Genomic DNA, 20,561 nt, shown 5'->3' on the forward strand with positions numbered 1-20,561 from the left:
GTTAACCTTGCATTACTGCGCAACTGTTTCACCAGGTATCCAGTCTATCTTACCAAATTCCCAACCAGACTAACATTAATTATAATCTTTTAATAGTCATACGACAACCGGTGATATATATATATAAAAAGAGAATTTAAATAAAAAGAAATAAATCAGTTTATATTTGGAAATTTATTTTAACATTGATCATTGAAATTTCAGCATATTAAACGTGAGTCATAACTAAGCTGGTGCCTTATTTCTAGGACTGTGGAAATGTGAGTTTGTAATCTTATGGAACACATCAAATATGGAGCCAAGATTGGGAGACTGCATACAACACTGCATTCATAAAATAACACACGAAGAACGTTGAAACATATGCAAGAGGAAATTAACCACAACCAACCGATTCAATTTTCACCCAAAGAAATTACGTTCGTAGCACAATCCTGTCCGTCATGTAATTACCACACACTTGTATACTAAATTCATACTAACTCCCTGTGAAATCTTCCCGAAAAGACTAGCTGAGGGCTACTTTGATGATTACACCACATGCTTCACGTGGTCAACTTGGTTTACACAAAGAGTGCAACTCCACAATAAATTTCGATAATTAAAATAAATTAGATCGAAAAGCAATTTACAAAAGAAAAACCTCAAACTGGTTACTATCGTCTTACTATTAACCTGATGGGTAAAACAATTGTATAAGCACGTGGTACTGGTCTCACAAAGTACACCCCACGTGGGTTGAACATAAAGAAAAGTTGCTATATTGAAAAATATTGTCAAGACGAGAGGTTATAATCTCACGCACATTCGCATTGAAGATTGATGATGCTAGTTAGAGTTACTGATCTACACGTGGTTCCACTTTACTCATAAAGTAGTGACAAAGCAACTACTGGAATATATTCTGAACTTCACACTCGAATTACACTGCGTCGCAATTTAAGATAACATTAGATATTTTAGAGCTAAACCTGAAATAAAGGTGATTAAATTTTCAGTTAGGCTGAACTTAAGAAATCCATCGTCCTACGGACTTAGCAGACACGCGCTTAGCCGGAGATCTTACCACTTCAGACGCTCGCCACGGACAGACTGCTCTGGTCCCTTCCTGAGGGTGGCTCACAAATATAAACGGAAGTGGCCAGAGGGGCAGCTTCCTATACCAACATGACAAGGGACGGACAGGACCATACTAAGGATAGAAACCTCTTTGCTTTTAGAAAGCGTAGCTACCTGTTCCGACGTTGGTCCTACTGTTCTCTAGCAGACAGGCTTGTCTGCTACCCTCAAGCATGCAACTAGAAATGCATTTGCTCATTCATCCTCTCACACAGAAGGGAAGGGGGGTGACAGTATCTTATCATATACAGTATATAAAAGAAAGCGTATTTAGGTTCCGTATGAGACTGTGTGACATGAATTACACATAAACTGTGTTATAAAGTGTAGTAGTGTGACAGATCGTTCTTGTTTACGTGTAAAAGTAACACGTTCCACTACTGTCTCCTCCCAGATAATCAGAAACGCCACAGTAAATTTTGAAGAGGAATTTATGCCGTAAATGACAACAGATTTAAGAAATTAACATGAAAGGAATCCAACAGAGACCTTTCAAGGTGTTATGCTTGGTTTAGTAGTTGGTGGTATCTACGTTGGTTGGATGCTGGGTTATCGTTTCACGGCTGCGGGATTGGTCTGTTCCGTTCTCCCTGTTGAGTTCGTCTGTTGGCGAAGATCGGTGCTAAAGACTGAAATATATTTTCTTCAATATTCTGTATTACCTCGCCGCGGGGGGTAGCCGTGCGTTCTAACGCACCTTGCCATGGTTCGCGCGGCTCCCCCCGTCGCAGATTCGAGTCCACCATTGGGCATGAGGGTGTGTTGTCCTTAGCGTAAGTTCGTTTAAGTTAGCTAAAGTAGTGTGTAAGCCTTGGGACGGATGACCTCAGCAGTTTGGTCCCATAGAACTTACCACAAATTCCCAATTGTATTACCTCGTGAGGCGTGGGGGTCGACAATAATGGCTGCTATCTCTTGTGTACTCGCTCTGACATTTCTGGCTGTCATAAACTGCCGTGTATCTTCTCTTACTATCTGGCGTATGACAGAGGCGCGGAGATGATGGGCTTCCACATCCATCAGAGGTATCACATACGCGAGACGGTCGTAACTCTTCTGTCGGACTCTTTTTCTGTGGCGCTTCCTCGATGTGTTGGCACGCCTGATGAATTCCTCTGTTGTAGCGGCATACTTTATGAGAAGAGCTTGGTACATGTTTTCTGGACTCTGTTCATCAACTGTGAGATTTTGTAAGCTTCTGTCATATTTGAATTCACGATGTGGCGTAGGGCCAAAACATTCTATATGTAAGATTGTGTCATTTCTCCATGACATAAGCGCTCACTGCCATAAATTTTTTCTTAATTTCTTCCAGATATCGAGCCTCTCGTCGTTGTTCTCGAACTACAGCTGGGCTGTGCCGTCAAAATAAAAGCACACATTGGTTGAACACAGCATCGAATCCCAACTGTTGCATTCTGAGATTGGATCTAATCTGTCTGATGTGAGCTGACTTGTTGCTATTTTGGAATTCACTGGTCTCCTGAATATACGGACCTTGTGAACGACTGAGCGAGATGGCGTAGTGGTCAGCACCCTGGACTCGCATTTGGAAGGACGACGGTTCAAACCCGCATCCAGCCATCCTGATTTAGGTTTTCCATGATTTCCCTGCACCGCTTCAAGCTAATGCTGCGATGTTTCCTTTGAAAGGCCACTGCCGACTTACTGCCCCATCCTTCCCTAATCCGATGGGACCGATGACCTCGCTGTTTGGTGCCCTCCCCCACCAAATCAGCCAACCGACCTTGAAAACGATGTACTGCTTTTTTTCTGATTCCTGTCCGTTTAGGTGATGGTGGCTTATACAATGCCTAATTGGAGACACGGTGCTGTAAATGTTTTAAAGTATGCGGTGTCTCCACCCAACACTGCCATATGAGAACTGGGAAAGATCATAATTTTGAATGTGCAGTAGAGTCTCGATTATCCGACCTAAACCGACCGAGGCAAGGTCGGATAAGCGGGAAGGTCGGATAACACGGAAGATAATATAAAAAAAACACAAAAATTGAACTAAAGTAGGCCAAATGAGTTAAACATTTAATACAATACAAATCAAATTAGACTGAATAGATATTTACTGTTTGAGGAAGTTAGTAATTGTCTTTTGTTTGCTTGCTGTTCTTCGTTTTTTTGCCGCTAAATCACGTAGTCTCTGAAGAAGTAAAACCTCGGTACACGATGTTTGTGGCACGAACTCGTTAAAAAACCATTCTTTATAAATGTCTGAGCTCATCCAAGCAGTTTTTTTGGTTGTAATATTTCACCGGTACAGCATGTTTAGATACATTTTTAAATGCTCTCGGTTTTTTTTGGCCTACCTATCATAGACAGTTTCATTTTCAAATTTGCTGTGGCGTACTGCATGCAAGAATTGTCACTCTTTCTTTGCTACGTCTATAGCCTGGCGCTGCCTTTGACGCTAATGTTTTTTCCGGTAACATTTTGTAATTGAGACCAGTCTCGTCGCAGTTAAAAATTTGATCGCCTGTTAAGTTTTCTTTGTCCAATGCCTTGTGAAGTTTATTCCTAAACAGTTGAACAGGTTCAAAATTTGCTGAAAGCTTTTCACCACAGACATTAAGTTGCCGAGTTCCGTATCTTTTCTTCCATCTATCGAGCCAGCCTACACTAGCTATTAAATCAGGTTCACCTTCGTTCAGTTCGTTACCAAACATTAAGGCTTTTTTCTGCAAAATAGGTCACGACATGGGTACACCTTTATGTCTATGTTGAGTAAATCATAGGAACAAAGCTTCACTTACTTTTTCATAATCACATTTTTTCGTGTTTTTCCGATCTTCCAAACCAGCCGAGGTTGCTCGCTGAGAACATCACTTCTCAATTTCATTGCGGTTCCTTTTCCAGTCTCCAACTGTTGTTTTCCCGTCGTTATAATCTTGCGCCACTTTCAACATTGTCTATTCTTTTTAAAGCTTTAAGTTTTTCTTCCACTGAAACGACCACCCTTTTCCGTTTTGAAGCCACAAATTTTTGCAATAAGCAAAGTGCAACACGTCCACTCCACTACAGATCTAAGTTAGCACTGAGGAATTAGGAGTAGCAGACAGTGAACTGAGTATCAACAAACAACCCGTCGTCGGCTGGCGCACGTCCGGCGCTGTGAAAGGGTCGGATAACACAGAAGGTCGGATAACCGAAGATCGGTTAATCGAGGCTTTACAGTATATCTATTATCAACACACACGCAAAAACTGTAACGTACTTTAAATGAAAACCAAGTCACTAAGTGCACTTGACAAGAGTCTTGAAAATGTGAAGGCTTTCGCAGATCATCGACAGGTAGGCTTTTCAACAGCAACAGTGGAAAAGACAAAGAGGAAGAAATACGAGATGAACGTTCTGTACTTAAATTTAATGAACAAAAAACTCTTTCACTCCCATAAGATCCCACTAGTATTGTACGCCGCAAGAGTCAACTTTCTTGCTTGAATTTGGGGTAACTGTAAAGGACGATTAAAACGTTCCGTTCGATGGTCGTATAGTCCAGACGCGGTATACCAGTCAGGCAAAATCGCTGTGAGCACTGAGATACTCATCCCACCTACGCATCAGGTTGAAGATACCCGTTTGGTAAAACAGCGTGTCCTGCTGTGTGAAGAAGCCCGTAAGTGCCCGCTGCACATTCTCGTCCGACAGGAGTCGTTGATCTGCCTCAAAACCTTTTTAGGGGAACGTAGGCGTGATCAGAACTGTCGGACGGGTACTCGAGCCCCTCCTATTTGATTTGACGTAAATTCTGCGTTACGAGATTTGCGACATGGGGACATGAGCTGTCATGAAGCAGTTGTTGCTGTTTTCGTTCCACGACGATGATTTTCCAGAGACATAGAACCCCTTAAACATTCTTCATTCTCCGATGAATATCTATCTGTGTTTGCCGTCCGCCAGCCAAGAAGAGAGTAACCGTATGTTGGTCCTCTTTGGACACATCAGGCAATAACGTCACCGTATTTTACATTTCCGCATTTATCGCACGCGATTACCGAGCTAATCCCTTGTTTTTATTTCGGTGTTCGTATATATCTGCATCGAAGGCGCGCTGCATTGCATATATGGTCTAATAACGCTCTCAAATAGAAAGTTTTTCAGCGCCTCTTATACAATTTGGATACATCCAAAGGAACTGTGAAACACTGGTACGAGGAAACAACAGGCCTAAGACATGATCAGATAAGATTGTGTCTTTTGAAGCACTTAAATGCTAATCCAATAAAACAAGCAGTTCTGCTTTGGTCAGACACGTGTAGTGGCAAAGCAAAAATATTAACTTTGTGATTACTCTCACACGAATTCAAATTATTCTAGATCCAGCGTAGCATATCAAAGAGACCCATCAAAGATTTTTTAATTCCAAGCAATAGTTACATGCCCAATTACAGTGATCTGAATCACACCAAGAGCAATCTGAAGTCAAATCAACACATTAATCATCCACACGAAATTCAGAAAGTAATCAAAACATAAAGAGCTATTACCTAAAAGTTGAATGTTATCAGAATGAAAGTGATGATTTCTTTAGCTTTGGTGCATATTCTTTAAAAACAGACAAACTGTTGATAGACGAACTGTAGCTGAAGTTAGTTTCACCGGCCAGCTGAGCTTCACAATATTTCTTTGAACCACAAATATTTCTGAGAAAAGACGCAAGTATAAAGAGTAAGGAACTACAGTCAATGGTGTGCTCAATTCCCCCTATACACAACGATTTTTAGAGTAATTTACTGAGTGCTATTTAGAGGACTGGAGATTAAAGTGATGACGAAATGTCATTTCATCAATGAAAATCCTTAAAATATTTTAAAATATACAAAACATTCTCTTCTAATAGTATACAACATAGTCCTTAGCTGAAGGAAACATGACTGTTGTGTGGGTAATGTCTGCGATGAAATAAAGTTATTTTTGGTCTCATTGTACGTACTTAAAACGGCAATAATTTTTCGGGCCTGTAAAGTGTGTTATCAACTGTGCACTCTTGTTGATTAAACACATGTTACAGGCTTAATATATAGAAATATTATAATAGCTAAATTCCACGAGGAACAGCAAACCTGGAAGGTTAATGAGAAACAGACAATGAAAATGCCGAACCATTAAAGACACTTTCGTGGAGCAAGGCACAAAGCGAGCACCTGCAAGACGTCAATTTTCATAGGGCAATCCCTGCCAATGATTTGCGTGCAGAGATGCAACAAACTTTCATATGGCGATCCCTCCCAACATTTTCAAAAGGAAAAGAAAAATATTTAACTTCCTTTAAAGTAACACAATTTTCCTTACGCCTGAAGATGGTCTATTGACGTAATATCTATGTGATCTTGAAGACAAGATAGAAGTTGCCCATTCACGGATTCTCCAAGTATGTCATATTTCACTGAGCCAAGTCCAATGCATGTGCCAGAAGCATTTGCTTCGTCATCTGTAAGCAGCATAAGAAATAAAATTGAGAAAATGGTTTATAAAAGCATTTATCGGCTTTGTAGCAATAGCTACTGGACAAATTTCAAGACTGACCATGTCGTGAAGTTATCTACAACTTGGTGCATGAGAATTCTCTTATGAATGACACACATAATCACAACAGTGTCCATTTAGGGGACAAACATTAATTTTTCTCACACTTCGATTACACGAGGCCTTATGAAGAACAACTGATATTTTACACTTAGAATATGTACCAAAATTACACGGTTGTTACTATTCATATGTACAAAAAGAAACTGTATGTCTAAAACATCAGTTCTTACGACTGTTGTCGTTATCAACTGTGTCCACGTTACTTCCTCTCCAACAGTGAATTACACAAATGTTGCCACTATTGAGAAAGTCAAGTTCCTCATCACTGACAGTTGTGAACCTTGCTGGTAGATATTGTTGTATACATTGTACACAACGGTAAAGTAAGGTGGGCTGTAGAGTGGTGTTGCAACTGTTATTATAGGACAGCTGAACATGAACAGAAATAATTAGCGAGAAAATTAACACAGTAAATAAAATATTTCATTAATTTGTATTTCTCCAAACATATAAAGACTTAATACAAATAATGCAGTTAGAATTAGAGTTCAGCTATCACCCTCAACAAGGAAGGGTTTCTCTGTACTAAATTGTAAATGTTGGTGTCGGTTGATATTGAAAATAGTCATAAGAACTAATGTTTCAGACATAGAGTTTCTTTTTATACATATGAATGGTAACAACCGTGTAATTTTGGTGCATACTGTAATTATAAAATATCAGTTCTTCTTCATAAGGCGTAATGTAATTGAAATATGAAAAAAAATAACTGATGAGAGTTACATTACGAAAATATTATTCTTCTTGTATACTGCTTGCCCACAAAATGCAGTTCAGCGTCAGTTCTATTTTATTAAGGCATATACCGCTGTTGAACTCACGGTTTGCAATAGATCAGCTTCTGAAAAGTGTTCAGTGTGAACAAGGATGTGTATAAATTAATATGTTAAAACTGCTGTTCAATATGTTATTTCACCAAATATTGTCCACTGGGTGAAAGCATAAGTTAGCGTTATCAGCAGAAGATGATAAACGATTTATACAAAAGGAGAAAGTTTATGTCGTAGCATATGGATTGCAGCTCATTTAACTGTGTAAAAATAAATAATATTGTTCTCTTATTTGAGTGAATGTATATGCATAAGTAAATAAATCAAATGCAATAGGCTAAATGTGATTTCTAACTGATTTTAACGTATGTAGAAAAACATTAAATGTGTTGTTTGTGGGTTATTTAGCAGAATACATTTCGTATTTCTTGTACCTCATGTTTCTTGGGCAACTGTATTATTCATTTCCTCTGAAAGTATCTTGTGTTTAATATGAGGTGGACCATTAATCTCACACATTATACTGTTTGTAACAATTTTGAAAAAAAGCGTCATTTAGAAACAGTTTAGCAAACCTGTGTGAAATGCACTTTAACGTTCTCTACCTTACTGTGTTATGCTCGCCACTGTTGCATGTGAAAACTCTTCGTCTGCCTTGTGTCTGTGCAGAAAATTATGTGAAGTAAATAGCTGATACTACGGCGGCGTCTTCCTTTCATGCGTTGTTGAATATATTTCGGAATTACTGACTGGTGTATACACTTAAACTCTGTATTACTAAAGGTCTTCTTCGATACCAGCACCTACCTTGGGTAATAAATGTTGTTCGGAGGTTGTCATGGTACTGTAAGTAATTATTATACACAAAATTGTTTATTCTGATTATACTAAATGGGAGATGTAAGGTCGGTTGTCTGACTCTGTAAATTACTATTGTCTGCTCTGTGTGGCAGCCTAGCATTGTCAGTGGCTTCAGTCATTATTGCTGTCATATTTCGAGTTTTGTATTCGCGGGTTTGCTTAAGCTGACACTGTTAAGGTGAGTTGTAAGACCTATAAACAGGCAAGTCAAACTGAGTATTCTATGAGCTCAAGACGATATTCTGTTACGTGGTACTTTAGTTTGTTATAGGTTACAAAATTTTCCGTGTGATTAATATTCTGCTGTTTCCTTTGTCTAAAGAGGAGCTAGTTCTGTGAAGTAGTCGTTTGTATTTTATTAGTGTTTTACGCGTTGTGCCTCTTCATGTTAATTGTTTTTAAGAAGCTACAAATGACTCTGTGTATGTTGCAGATAGCTGAAACTGACGTGTCCACGGGGGTCGCGTCCTGACGGCGTTGATATTGGCCCTTTTTGCTACGGCACATCCTGCTATCCTCCTTCAGTATATTTGTTTCGCTTATATCGTTACTACATTTGTCGAGTGGAATTAGAGCTTAGTGTAATCACCTTATATATTGAAGTTAAGTATCTCCCTTGCCAGGGCGCGAACCTTCATGGATATAGTCGTATTCTCATCTATACGGATTGATAGAGTTATTCATTTGCTCTCGTCACATGTATGATTATTTATCTTGTTATGTTGAATGTCAGTAAAATGTAAGTGAGGTCCGAATTGGGACGTTGTATTCTCCTCTTGTGGAAACAAATTTAAATGATTTTATTCCCCTTTTAAGTGGCCTTAGATGCGTACATTTTGCCTCCATGTTTGGTGCTTTTATGGCTTCCACGTTAATTAAAATTGCAGTTAAGGTAAATTTGGCAACGGAGGGTTTCGTGTATGTATTAGTTGCTAAGTGGATCCGAAGTTAAGTGCAGGAACCTTACCAATCTCTAGAATCTGCATAAAGTGTATCGTACAAAAACTTAGCCGTTTAATCATTGGTTGTCTATTTTATATGGTCAGGTAGTACTTTAATTTTTTACTGCAACACAGTGTCAGAGTATTGCCGGGTAACCTATTGCTTCTTGGTGTCTCACAGGGCGGACGTAGTGCGGCTGTGTAATACAGTACAGAAATTAGCTGTTGCTGCTGTCGCTCTCAATAGGAAGGTGGACAATAGCGTGGCCGCGAGAGGGGCGGCCGTCTTTGAAGTGGGACTCCGCCACGGCATTTCGACCGTCGTCGGCCTAGAGAGTCCTCGTCTCCATATTGCCGGCCGCCCCGGTCCTTCCGCAACAAAAGGGAATGGATCAATTACGGCTCTTCATTGCCGCATCATTGTCGTCCCCTCGACGGGCTGTCACTGCTGCCGTAGGCCAAACTCACCAAGACGGGCACTGGATGGTCTACGGTAGGACTTGGAGGAGGGAGAGAGAGCGACAAAGAGAGAGAGAGAGAGAGGATGGGGGAGACAGAGAGAGGCAGCAGAGAGAAGAGGAGATCTGGTGGAGCAAGGGGAAGAACCAACTTGCTCGCGCAGCGTGGCCGCTCCCAGAAGTGGCCATTACTGGAGAGGAGAGGAGAGATCCCTCATTTGCAGATAACCGCCCCAAGTTGGGCCGCCACGCCAATTCGCGAGCCGTGGGATCGGTTTGCTAGCCTTCCCCGTAATTGCGTAGGCGCCCCCGTGGCCGGCGCGACCCTCCGGGGGGCGAGAGGATCACGTCTGATACTCCATCGAAGGAGCCAACTCAAAGACTGACTCAGAGCAAGTGAACTACCTCTGATAACCTGACCTTCAACTGCCTCCAAATTAACCTGTTTTTTAAGCATCACAAAAAGTCTAAATTTACTTCAGAATTTATTTATGTAACTGCACTGCAATTGGACTACACGAACTACTTTGCTCTGAAGGGTTTGTCTCTTGGAATCTCTTGATAATCTGTCTTCTATGATGAGTCAACAATATTATCAAGTGTAGCGAAGACCAAGCAGTACATCAAGAAGAAATCTTGAAACGAAATTAAAGTTCAAATGAAGAAATAAAAACTTCAAAGTTTTCCGACGGTGTCATCCTTCTGAAAGTGATGGCAAAGGACTTGGAAGACCAGTTACAAGAAACGGAAAATGTATTAACTTGAAAAACAAATATCTCGGAGAGTACCTTTAGAGCACAGCATTACATATAATCTACATCTACACCTACATTTATACTCCGCAAGCCACCCAACACTGTGTGGCGGAGGGCACTTTACGTGACACTGTCATTACCTCCCTTTCCTGTTCCAGTCGCGTATGTTTCGCGGGAAGAACGACTGCCGGTAAGCAACCGTGCGCGCTCGAATCTCTCTAGTTTTACATTCGTGATCTCCTCGGGAGGTATAAGTAGGGGGAAGCAATATATTCGATCCCTCATCCAGAAACACACCCTCCCGAAACCTAGACAGCAAGCTACACCGCGATGCAGAGCGCCTCTCTTGCAGAGTCTGCCACTTGAGTTTGCTAAACTTGTTCGTAACGCTGTCACGCTTACCATATAACCCTGTGACGAAACGCGCCGCTCTTCTTTGGATCTTCTCTATCTGTTCTGTCAACCCGACCCGGTACGGATCCCACACTGATGAGCAATACTCAAGTATAGGTCGAACGAGTGTTTTGTAAGCCACCTCCTTTGTTGATGGACTACATTTTCTAAGGACTCTCTCAATGAATCTCAACCTGGCACCTGCCTCCCAACAATTAATTTTATATGATCATTCCACTTCAAATCGTTTCGTACGCATACTCCCAGATATTTTGCAGCAGTAACTGGTACCAGTGTTTGTTCCGCTGTCATATAATCATACAGTAAAGGACCCTTCTTTCTATGTATTCGGAGCACATTACATTTGTCTATGTTAAGGGTCAGTTGTCACTCCCTGCACCAAGTGCTTATCCGCTGCAGATCTTCCTGCATTTCGCTGCAATTTTCTAATGCTGCCACTTATCTGTATACTACAGCATCATCCGCGAAAAGCCGCATGGAACTTCCAACACTTTCTAATAGGTCATTTATATATACTGTGAAAAGCAATGGTCCCATAACACTTCCATGTGGTACGCGAGAGGTTAGTAATAAGGCACTGTCTGAATGGAGCTGCATAAATAATCAGTCAGATCTTGGTAATATTTCAGAGTGGTGCAACAATGAGCAAGTTCTTTTAAAAGTTCATAAATGTAAAATTTTGGACTTCAAAAAACGAAAAACCACAGCATCCTTCATATAATATCATTGAGTGACTGTTGTAAACGGCCAAGTCATACAGATTCCCGGGTGTAACGTTTTGTAGACATGGGTAACGCAGATGGCAGACTTCGGTTTATTGGTAGAATAGTGGGGAAGTGCCATCAGTCTACAAAGGTCATTACTTACAAATCACTCGTGTGACGAGTTCCAGAATATTGCCCAAGTGTGTGGCATCCATACCAGGTAAACTTAACAGGGGATATTGAACGTATACAGAGAAGGGGAGCACGAATGGTCACAGGTTTGTTCGACCGGTGGGAGAGTGTTACATACATACTGAAGGCACTGAACTTGAAGGCTCTCAAAGATAGACATAAACTATCCCGAGAAAGTTTGTTAACAAGATTTCAAGAACTCTAGGTATATGCTACAACCCCCTACGTATGTATCACATGGGGATCGTGAGAATAAGATTAGAACAATTACTGCACGCACAAAGGTATTTGTTTGATCAGGCTTCTCGCGCTCTATTCATGAATGGAACGGGAAGAAACCCTAGTAAGTGGTGCGATGAACGTACCCTCTGCCATGCACTTCGCTGCAGTTTGCAAAGTATATATGTAACTGTAGCTGTAGATGTATGACAGTCTGTCATGGGCTTTCAGAAAACAGGGAGAAAAGATAATCCAAGCGTTTGAGACGCGGAACTACACAACAATGTTTTAAATCAGATGAACTGATGAGATAAGAAGTGAGGAGATTCTCCATAGAATTGGTATGGAGAGAAAGACGTGAAGAAGACTCACAATGAGGAGGAGTGTAATAGTACAAGGGGCGTTCAATAAGGCGACAATTTTTTTCTTATTCAGCTTCTGTTGAAAAAATGTGAAATGTATTGTGGAACATCGTAGAATATTCCCGCTTCATCTCCAACAGTTTCATCAATTTTAGTCAGATGGCGGTACTATATGTAGTTTACAAAATGGCGTCTGTAATGGAGGTGCGCCCCACGCAGAGAGCTGTTATTGAGTTTCTTTTGACGGAAAACCAGACCGTCGAAGATATTCTTAGGCAGCTGCAGAATGTATAAAGAGGCTTGGCAGTAAACCAGATCGGGTTGACGGAGGAGATAGAGAAGATCCAAAGAAGAGCGGCGCGTATCGTCACAGGGTTATTTGGTAATCGTGATAGCGTTACGGAGATGTTTAACAAACTCAAGTGGCAGACTCTGCAAGAGAGGCGCTCTGCATCGCGGTGTAGCTTGCTCGTCAGGTTTCGAGAGGGTGCGTTTCTGGATGAGGTATCGTATATATTGCTTCCCCCTACTTATACCTCCCGAGGAGATCACGAATGTAAAATTAGAGAGATTAGAGCGCGCACGGAGGCTTTCAGACAGTCGTTCTTCCCGCGAACCATACGCGACTGGAACAGGAAAGGGAGGTAATGACAGTGGCACGTAAAGTGCCCTCCGCCACACACCGTTGGGTGGCTTGCGGAGTATAAATGTAGATGTAATTGTAGATGTAAACAAGAGCATGTCGAGTCGTTGGGCTAGGCGTCTGTCATCATCGCACCAAGGTCGCACAAACCTGTCCCATCTCCCGCCTGACGGTTGGCTGCAAGAAGCTGTGACTCCTGCAATGTCGAACCGAGCAGACATTCTCATTCTAGATGATCGACGAATTACAATCGGACTAAAAGGTATGTGCCCGCTGTGTTCGTTGCCACCTGACAGAAGAACATTAAGAGAAACAAACGACCATCTGTGCGGAATTGCTTGCGCTTTACGAGGCCCGTGGTGACAATTTTTTGTTGAACATCGTACAGCGATGAAAGATGGGTCCATCTTTTCGAATCGGTAACAAAACAGTTGCGCCATGCCACCGCTCCTCCGAAGGAAAAGATCAAAGCCGTACTGTCGGCCTCAAAAGCCATAGCGTCGGTCTTCTAGCACTCTGTAGGAATTTTTCTGTTTAATGTCCTCCCTCGTGGTGCAATGATAAACTCTGAAGTATGTTATGCTACCCTCACGAAATTGAAAAGAACTTCTCCTTCTACAATACAACGCAAGGTCTCTCACAACTCTTCGCAACCGACAGGAGCTCACAAAACTCCACTCATCCACACTAACCCGGATCTCGCAGCTTCCGACTGCCGTCTACTTGACACTGTGAGGGACGCACTCCGCGGGAAGCGGTATGTGGATGACTGGGAGGTTACTGATGTAGCAAGACGTCAGCTCCGACGTCGACCTGTAGAGTGGTACCTTGTGGGCATATAGGCCCTTCCAGTGAGTTGGTGAAAGGTCGTCGCATTGAACGGAGATAACGTTTTCTACCCAGTAGAATGAGGGATAATTTGGTGTATTGGAATCCTGAATAAAATTAACTTATTTCCAAAAAAAAAAAAAATGTGCATATCTCACTGAACGCTCCTCGTACATGTATAAAGAGATAGGGCAATAACTTTCGTAGTAGATCAGTTCAGTGAAAGAGTGTGATTGGAATATATCCAACAAATAATCGAGTACATTTGGCCCAGATGCTACTCTGAGATTAAGAAGTTATTACAAAAGGATAATTCATGGCGGGCCGCATCAAACCAGTCAGGAAACGATGACACTACGAAAGAAAGGAACTGTGTACCAAAGAGGTTATGTAAGTAGGCTGTTTAGGTTTTCTTATTGGCAACGTTACGTAGCGCTCTGTATGAAAATCACTGGCTGTGCTGTGTGCAGTCTGTGGCTAGTTAGCATTGTTGTCTGCCATTGTAGTGTTGGGCAGCTAGATGTGAACAGCGCGTAGCGTTGCGCAGTTAGAGGTGAGCCGCCAGCAGTGGTGGATGTGAGGAGAGAGATGGCGGAGTTTTGAAATTACATATACAGTATTATGACTTGTGATGATATTAAGGTAAATACATTGTTTGTTCTCTATTAAAATCTTTCATTTGCTAACTATCCCTATCAGTAGTTAGTGCCTTCCGTAGTTTGAATCTTTTATTTAGCTGGCAGTAGTGGCGCTCGCTGTATTGCAGTAGTTCGAGTAATGAAGATTTTTGTGAGGTAAGTGATTTGTGAAAGGTATAGATTAAAGTTAGTCAGGGCCATTCTTTTGTAGGGAATTTTGAAAGTCAGATTGCGTTGCGCTAAAAATATTGTGTGTCAGTTTAAGCACAGTCGTGTACTATTGTTCAAAGGGGACGTTTCAGTTATAAGATGGAAATCGACGATAATAAACCAATGGCAATCTGACGCAGTCGAATTTAATCAGATGGTGGAGAGGGGATTACATGAGGAAATGAGACGCAAGAAGTACGAAATGTGTTATGCTAAATAACTCACAAAGGTCGATGGAGGGATGGCCTGGATGAGCTATTCTCAAAATTCTAGTAGTATATTGCCAGACTCATAGCTACCATTCGATAGCTGAAAACTGAATCCTGCTATTGTTGCATTAGCATGATCAGGAAATTCCTGGCGATATGCTCCTAGCTTTCTCTGGGGATTTCTAACACTATGGCTGCTGAGGCAAATGCTGTGTAGAAGCATTCGATTAGCATGTTTGGCTAACATTTAATGTTTACCCAGATCCAGATTATTTCACATACAGATTCTGTTATAATGTCTTTCGGGCAAATAAATTAATAGCAGTCCCAACTTATTGTCCCCATCTTATTGTAAAATTTACCATTTAATGATATTTTCTTATCATACATCTTTAATTTCATATCAAACTATGACCAAATGTCGAGGGCATTCATTCAAAACTCCCTCTTCCCTCATGCTATGTCCGTATTCATAAGACTTCTCTATCCAGGTTGTGTCGCCACTAACAGCTTTCTAATGCTGTGATGAATTTCACTGTGTTAAGCAATGAACTTGCGTCAGTGTGTTATGTGCAATTAACGGTCGTATGGTGGGAGCGTAGAAAGCATAATAGGACTGAATATTCGTTGAAAAATTAGCATGTGCATGTGGGATAAAGAGTTACCACGAGGAAAAATTGTAGCATAAATACTGGGGAAGAGAGCTGACGACTTGTATTACATAGCGTGAGAGCCTAATTACACTCAGACCCTCCAAACACGACATATGTACACAAAAGACGCATAACACAGCACGTAAAAACAAGAATTGCCACTTTAATACATTCAGTTGATGGGAAAGATAATAGGTGTATGCTAGCCTTCAGGGGACATTGCTGCACAGGCCATTCATTGCAAATGTCTGTGTTCGATAGTATGTAATCACTCATTTTGTAAAAGCTCTGAATGAATTATGTGTAAAAGGTCTACATTACCGCACAACACTGACTGAATAATAACATAAGTAATGCTGAACGATGCTAAATATATTATTCGAATAATGATCTTCTTAGTTTATTGCTTAAGTAAAGACATGTAAAAAGATAAGTTACTGTAATAACTAATCTGCCACGAATTCCTATTTCATTAGTTGCAATATATTGTTGGCAATGGCTAGACATGACGTCGTCCACATACAATGCCCAGTTGAGCAGCTGATGAAGGAGCCCTGCTTACCCCTGTGAAACGCATGAGCCCAAGGGTGGTCTTCCTGGGCATCCAAGCAGCCGCTATTGTACGTGTGGAGAGTAAAAATACTTGGCACCTCATGAGCGGTCTGGCTGCTGGTTCGAAACCTGAAAGGGGTGAGGACGCAAACACATTCTCAAACTTGAGATATGAAGAAGTATGCAGTTTGCAAAGTAAAGGAGCACTTTCGCATTTGCATGTGGTCCTCTGCATTTGAGAAGTGTAGGAGCAACCGTCGACCCGGACACGTCATACGAAGAGTTTCGTGACGCATTTTTAAACAAATACTGGTTCAAGGATACACAGGACAGGATCAAACAGGAAATAATGATGAGCAGAGACTTGGAGAGTTCAGGGTTCCACAGTCCAGTGAAGTATTTCGAAAACTTGACCACGAAAAATCAGAATTGGGGCGAACCATGCACACCACTTTAGATCATAATATTGTGTTACATGAAGTTGCCAATTTCCTACCAGCAAACGCTCGTCGGCCAATGTGGAAGTGATTCAAGGGTATCCTAAGAGAGTTGGAGCTCGCTTTCAGAGAGGAGCAGGCGCGAGAAAAACGTAGGCAGAGAGATGTGCAAAGTGAAAGAAGGGAGAGCAACAGAACATGGACCATAGATGTCGTAGTGGGAACATTGCACAGTGCAAGAACTATGGCAGAGAAAGTAGGCAATAAAACGAACACAGATGGGAACCACCAAATACACATCATGGGCGACGATAGAGAATCTCGTTAATGGTCTGCCCAAGGATAGGGTGGAATGACTAACAACAGGAATCGGGAACAATCAATTGAAATTAGACCACCTTATCCTGGGAGAGCACGCCAAAATGACATAGAGTAACTAGGAAGAATTAAAGTGAGATTGTATGGTGAAAGTAAAGTATATTGTATATAGTTAGCAATTAAGTTAAGTTATTGGACTGAAGGGATATGTAAATTTATTAATATTTTTTGTGCTATTATCATGTTAAAAGAGGTACTACAGTGCATAAAAGGGCACGACGTTGGGAGGGAGAAAGCTAGGGTATGTTTCTTTGTTTAGGCTATAACTATGTGCACAGCAAGCTGACTTCACTAGGTGACATGCACCACATGGCTACGCGAGAGCGCACTGTTACTTGTATATGGAAGTGTTGTATATGATGAGAATAATAAGAGTTAATAAGTTAGCATGTTAGCTGACTGACAACTAGAACAATAATAAATGTAAAGACAAATGACCTCACTGGTGAGCGCATAACAGAAACATGTCAATAATTTTGGGTTATGTATTATATGGTATTTGTGTAAATCAGGAACTAATTATATGTAACAGTGGATACAGGTTTCACAAAAAGGAACTTTTGCGAGATACACTGGAAAGACAATGTGACATGCAGATGGAACTGGAGGCTACCGGCACAGGAGCAGAGAAAGGCGGAAGCCAGGGATGCTGTCAGTAAGCCAAAGCCATGTTGTGGACGTGGGAAAACAGCAGGCCTATTAAAATGGGACTACCTGGAGACCTCCGGTGGCTGGCGACGACAGAACAGGTAGTGCAACAATCCACAGCAGCCCTTCTGGGTCAGATCAAGATGGATGTTTCCCTTCTGCTATTCTCTGCCAGACAGAGACCGATAAACATCATAATCTGTAGTAGTCAGTCACCTGGTACTGATTTCTGCGTAATCTGAGTCACACACAATGACTCAATTTCCATGTATAATGTCACCAAACAGATAACCTACCCATCCACAATTACCGGTATCCTTATCCAAAATACAATATTTATATCAAGAGAAAGAAGCGACATGAAGAACAGAAGAGTAGGAACACAAACATAGTAAAAAGAAGAAACACGAAGAACTGAATACTAGATAACATTACACTTCTCTTGGCCGATGCAGAAGAATTTTAGGTGACCTACCTGATTGTCCCTCCCTCATACTGTGTGCAAATTCAATGAAAACTTGGCTGTTTCGAAATAAACACCACTTATCTTGCTGTATATTCCGAGGACCCTTCCACATCATCAACTATGCGAGAGACTTGAACCTTGGCTGAGGGTCCAAAGACTGACTTGCAAAGTCACCATGACTAATCTCATACAAGTTGTTGGACCAAACTTCGCTTCCTAAACTTCACAAAAACTGCAGCTTCCATCTCCATACACAAATGAAGATGAAAAATGTGTTGTAAAATCTGAATCAGTGTGTGACTCTTGGGAAAAAAAAAAAAAAAAACGTGTAGAAGTTGATGAATACTGAACAATTTCACCGACAAACTAACAGTTTCTGATATATTTATCATTTTTGTAAACGTACTTAATTTTCAGGGTAGTCTTAAGAAAATATTTGTGTTTATATTTATATAACATTATTGTTTGTCATTCTCTTTGATAATGATGCTGTCCGCCCCATGGTAGCAGAGTGGTCAGCACGATGGAATGTCATACCTAACAGCCCGCATTGGATTCCCATTTGGGTCGGATATTTTCTCCGCTCAGGGACAGGGCGTTGTGTTGTCCTTGTCGTCACCAATTGATCCCCATCGACGCGCAAGTCGCCGAAGTGGCGTCGACTCAAAAGACTTGCACCAGGCGAACAGTGTACCCGACGGGAGGCCCTATCCACACAGCGTTTCCATTTCCGTAATTATGCTATGTGCTTCAACGTTTTTAATACATTTGTGTATTTATTTATGTAAAATTATTGCTTGTCACTTAATTTGATATTGATGATATCGGTTTTAATGTGTTTCAGATATTACATTTCATACACTGTGAACAAGAACATTAGTTAAAATTGGTGGTCGATCCGATCTCATATTACAAATATTAGTTGTCACGGTAAATGTAAATACTGTTTGTCGAATAACGTTTTAGAACATATGATTTTTGAAATATTTAAAGAGTATGCACCTTAGGGAAATACTAGACTTGGACAATCAGCTTGTGGAATGATGTTTCTTCTTAAATACAAGGCAAATGCATAAATATGACCACGTAAAAATACGCAGGATGTTTCATAGAATTTTATATAATTGTATAATGATCAATAGTTGAACTCTAGAACAATTAACATAACTGCAGGTTTTGCATATTAATTGCTAAATGAAGCGCATGTAATTTATTGGATGACCACTTTGAAAATATTAGGACACTTTAATATTTCTTGCCTCAACCTCTGTCTTAGGGATGGATGAATGACATAGAGCATGGGCCTTAAGTCTAAAGAAAGATGGGAACTGCCACTTTTGAAGATAAAAAATTGTAATGTTAGTTAAACTTCTTTTCATAACATGGGGTATTTTGCATGTTATTGTATATTCCAATTGTCATGTCTCGAAAATCTGTTCCACACATAAGGAGCAGACAGATTAAATAATAAACATGTAGTAAATAAATTTGTGGCAATAAGACCATGAATGAACGCAGAGTTACTGTAGAAGAACATATCATGGTTCAGTTGTTCGCCTGCCCTCGTATTCTTATTAGTTTGCTTGAACAGACAATTGATGGTTATACTATTTTGTACTGGATGAGATAGTACAATTAGAATTACCCCATCCTATAAAAAAATAGTTCATTAGGTGGGTTATTTTAAGATGGCTATAATTTCGCACATTACAAGCACTCATCTACATACTTTTCCGTGATTTACAACCTGAATTAGGTATCATTTGATAGGTTGTACATCGTGAGAGGCACCCACCTGCCTTGCTCATACTGTGGCGTCAAGCAGTCAAGCCTGCAAGATGAGTGGTCTGCCAAGCGAGTGGATTCATTTTTTTATTTATCAATTAACATGAGCTCTAGTAGTCACAATTAAGTTACAAACTATTCTCCTGTTTGAATATTACGCAACGGAAACGGATAACGCACATATGACTATTTGTAATTTACACAATTCTGACTGTTCACTACACACTGGCAATACCACATTTTCTTTCTTATTCAACGGCTTTGTTCAACACGTGGCCAACGCACTGAATATGAATGGCGCACACATTATAAATTCTGTGTATCATGACAACATACTATTCGAAGGAAAAGGCCACCAATCTTTTTCTTTTCACTATCTTATTTATTCCGATAAATTCTATAACCTAAACACACAAATTCTATAACCCACAACAATAACACATGAGAAATTCCGCCCAGTGGGCATGACTTTACATTGGTGATTTTCTATCTTATGGTCTCGTAGTTATTTTAAGCTACAGTGTACTTTCTGGATAGGATGGTGGATCTTTTGCTATATCTCACACTTCGACTCTCACATCCATCATCAGTAAAATTTCCTCCAGACCGAGCGGTACAAAAGGAACATGCATAACCCACTGCCTCTGTACCTGTCTTGCTACTCTCCCATGCAAACCACACATACTTAAATTTCATGAAATACATCACACTGGGA

The sequence above is a fragment of the Schistocerca cancellata genome, chromosome 9 (genome assembly GCF_023864275.1).
Source record: "Schistocerca cancellata isolate TAMUIC-IGC-003103 chromosome 9, iqSchCanc2.1, whole genome shotgun sequence".
Lineage (NCBI taxonomy): Eukaryota > Metazoa > Arthropoda > Insecta > Orthoptera > Acrididae > Schistocerca > Schistocerca cancellata.